The following is a 4,267-nucleotide window of genomic DNA, read 5'->3' as shown; positions in this document are numbered from 1 at the left end:
GCTATTTCCTGATATTCTTCAATGCGTTCTGATATTGACTGGTAATTGTGTTTGATACTTTCTTAGACTATTTCTGCCTCTGGCTGATGTGTATTTTCTTTCCAAACTCCACCAGAGCCTATGATTACACAGCATCCTATCTGTGGAAAACGGCAGTGCAGGGATAGGGAAGAAAACTATAGGCATCCAAAAGAGCCCGGCTAGCTCAGTCGGTAGAGCATGAGACTCTTAATCTCAGGGTTGTGGGTTCGAGCCCCATGTTGGGCGAAAACAACTAAAATTGTAGTGCTTTTTGACCAAAAAAATACATCCTATCTGTGGAAACCGGCAGTGCAGGGATAGGGAAGAAAACTATAGCCATCCAAAGGAGCCCGGCTAGCTCAGTCGGTAGAGCATGAGACTCTTAATCTCAGGGTTGTGGGTTCGAGCCCCATGTTGGGCGAAAACAACTAAAATTGTAGTGCTTTTTGACCAAAAAAATACATCCTATCTGTGGAAACCGGCAGTGCAGGGATAGGGAAGAAAACTATGGGCATCCAAAGGAGCCTGGCTTGCTCAGTCGGTAGCGCATGAGACTCTTAATCTCAGGGTCGTGGGTTCGAGCCCCATGTTGGGCGAAAACAACTAAAATTGTAGTACTTTTTGACCAAAAAAATAGAAATTGAAAGTCTCTTTACAATATTTGCAATATTTTGATTGTTAACATGCAATATATGAATGCATGTCTGGATGATGTGTAATGGGGCAATACCACACCTTAATGTATTCACTGTAAAAGAAAAAGTATGTATCATCTTACTATAAAATAAAGTGGAGAAAACACAAATAAGACTTTTTTCCACACAGGTTTAATCGGCTATTTCCTGATATTCTTCAATGCGTTCTGATATTGACTGGTAATTGTGTTTGATACTTTCTTAGACTATTTCTGCCTCTGGCTGATGTGTATTTTCTTTCCAAACTCCACCAGAGCCTATGATTACACAGCATCCTATCTGTGGAAAACGGCAGTGCAGGGATAGGGAAGAAAACTATAGGCATCCAAAAGAGCCCGGCTAGCTCAGTTGGTAGAGCATGAGACTCTTAATCTCAAGGTCGTGGGTTCGAGCCCCACGTTGGGTGAAAACAACTAAAATTGTAGTACTTTTTGACCAAAAAAATACATCCTATCTGTGGAAAACGGCAGTGCAGGGATAGGGAAGAAAACTATAGGCATCCAAAAGAGCCCGGCTAGCTCAGTCGGTAGAGCATGAGACTCTTAATCTCAGGGTCGTGGGTTCGAGCCCCACATTGGGCGAAAACAACTAAAATTGCAGTGCTTTTTGACCAAAAAAATACATCCTATCTGTGGAAAGCGGCAGTGCAGGGATAGGGAAGAAAACGTTGGGCGAAAACAACTAAAATTTTAGTGCTTTTTGACCAAAAAAATAGAAATTGAAAGTCTCTTTACAATATTTGCAATATTTTCATTGTTAACATGCAATATATGAATGCATGTCTGGATGATGTGTAATGGGGCAATACCACACCTTAATGTATTCACTGTAAAAGAAAAAGTATGTATCATCTTACTATAAAATAAAGTGGAGAAAACACAAATAAGACTTTTTTCCACACAGGTTTAATCGGCTATTTCCTGATATTCTTCAATGCGTTCTGATATTGACTGGTAATTGTGTTTGATACTTTCTTAGACTATTTTTGCCTCTGGCTGATGTGTATTTTCTTTCCAAACTCCACCAGAGCCTATGATTACACAGCATCCTATCTGTGGAAAACGGCAGTGCAGGAATAGGGAAGAAAACTATAGGCATCCAAAGGAGCCTGGCTAGCTCAGTCGGTAGAGCATGAGACTCTTAATCTCAGGGTCGTGGGTTCGAGCCCCACGTTGGGCGAAAACAACTAAAATTGTAGTACTTTTTGACCAAAAAAATACATCCTATCTGTGGAAAACGGCAGTGCAGGGATAGGGAAGAAAACTATAGGCATCCAAAAGAGCCCGGCTAGCTCAGTCAGTAGAGCATGAGACTCTTAATCTCAGAGTCGTGGGTTCGAGCCCCACGTTGGGCGAAAGCAACTAAAATTGTAGTGCTTTTTGACCAAAAAAATACATCCTATCTGTGGAAACCGGCAGTGCAGGGATAGGGAAGAAAACTATGGGCATCCAAAGGAGCCCGGCTTGCTCAGTCGGTAGCGCATGAGACTCTTAATCTCAGGGTCGTGGGTTCGAGCCCCACGTTGGGCAAAAACAACTAAAATTTTAGTGCTTTTTGACCAAAAAAATAGAAATTGAAAGTCTCTTTACAATATTTGCAATATTTTGATTGTTAACATGCAATATATGAATGCATGTCTGGATGATGTGTAATGGGGCAATACCACACCTTAATGTATTCACTGTAAAAGAAAAAGTATGTATCATATTACTATAAAATAAAGTGGAGAAAACACAAATAAGACTTTTTTCCACACAGGTTTAATCGGCTATTTCCTGATATTCTTCAATGCGTTCTGATATTGACTGGTAATTGTGTTTGATACTTTCTTAGACTATTTCTGCCTCTGGCTGATGTGTATTTTCTTTCCAAACTCCACCAGAGCCTATGATTACACAGCATCCTATCTGTGGAAAACGGCAGTGCAGGGATAGGGAAGAAAACTATAGGCATCCAAAGGAGCCCGGCTAGCTCAGTCGGTAGAGCATGAGACTCTTAATCTCAGGGTTGTGGGTTCGAGCCCCATGTTGGGCGAAAACAACTAAAATTGTAGTGCTTTTTGACCAAAAAAATACATCCTATCTGTGGAAACCGGCAGTGCAGGGATAGGGAAGAAAACTATGGGCATCCAAAGGAGCCTGGCTTGCTCAGTCGGTAGCGCATGAGACTCTTAATCTCAGGGTCGTGGGTTCGAGCCCCATGTTGGGCGAAAACAACTAAAATTGTAGTGCTTTTTGACCAAAAAAATACATCCTATCTGTGGAAACCGGCAGTGCAGGGATAGGGAAGAAAACTATGGGCATCCAAAGGAGCCTGGCTTGCTCAGTCGGTAGCGCATGAGACTCTTAATCTCAGGGTCGTGGGTTCGAGCCCCACGTTGGGCGAAAACAACTAAAATTTTAGTGCTTTTTGACCAAAAAAATAGAAATTGAAAGTCTCTTTACAATATTTGCAATATTTTGATTGTTAACATGCAATATATGAATGCATGTCTGGATGATGTGTAATGGGGCAATACCACACCTTAATGTATTCACTGTAAAAGAAAAAGTATGTATCATCTTACTATAAAATAAAGTGGAGAAAACACAAATAAGACTTTTTTCCACACAGGTTTAATCGGCTATTTCCTGATATTCTTCAATGCGTTCTGATATTGACTGGTAATTGTGTTTGATACTTTCTTAGACTATTTCTGCCTCTGGCTGATGTGTATTTTCTTTCCAAACTCCACCAGAGCCTATGATTACACAGCATCCTATCTGTGGAAAACGGCAGTGCAGGGATAGGGAAGAAAACTATAGGCATCCAAAAGAGCCCGGCTAGCTCAGTCGGTAGAGCATGAGACTCTTAATCTCAGGGTCGTGGGTTCGAGCCCCACGTTGGGCGAAAACAACTAAAATTTTAGTGCTTTTTGACCAAAAAAATAGAAATTGAAAGTCTCTTTACAATATTTGCAATATTTTGATTGTTAACATGCAATATATGAATGCATGTCTGGATGATGTGTAATGGGGCAATACCACACCTTAATGTATTCACTGTAAAAGAAAAAGTATGTATCATCTTACTATAAAATAAAGTGGAGAAAACACAAATAAGACTTTTTTCCACACAGGTTTAATCGGCTATTTCCTGATATTCTTCAATGCGTTCTGATATTGACTGGTAATTGTGTTTGATACTTTCTTAGACTATTTCTGCCTCTGGCTGATGTGTATTTTCTTTCCAAACTCCACCAGAGCCTATGATTACACAGCATCCTATCTGTGGAAAACGGCAGTGCAGGGATAGGGAAGAAAACTATAGGTATCCAAAGGAGCCCGGCTAGCTTAGTCAGTAGAGCATGAGACTCTTAATCTCAGGGTCGTGGGTTCAAGCCCCACGTTGGGCGAAAACAACTAAAATTTTTGGACTTTTTGACCAAAAAAATACATCCTATCTGTGGAAAACGGCAGTGCAGGGATAGGGAAGAAAACTATAGGCATCCAAAGGAGCCCGGCTAGCTCAGTCGGTAGAGCATGCGACTCTTAATCTCAGGGTCGTGGGTT

This window comes from Ambystoma mexicanum, chromosome 4q (genome assembly GCF_040938575.1).
Source record: "Ambystoma mexicanum isolate Mex_15411 chromosome 4q, UKY_AmexF1_1, whole genome shotgun sequence".
NCBI classification, from domain to species: Eukaryota; Metazoa; Chordata; class Amphibia; order Caudata; family Ambystomatidae; genus Ambystoma; species Ambystoma mexicanum.
This window is presented reverse-complemented; position numbering follows the sequence as displayed.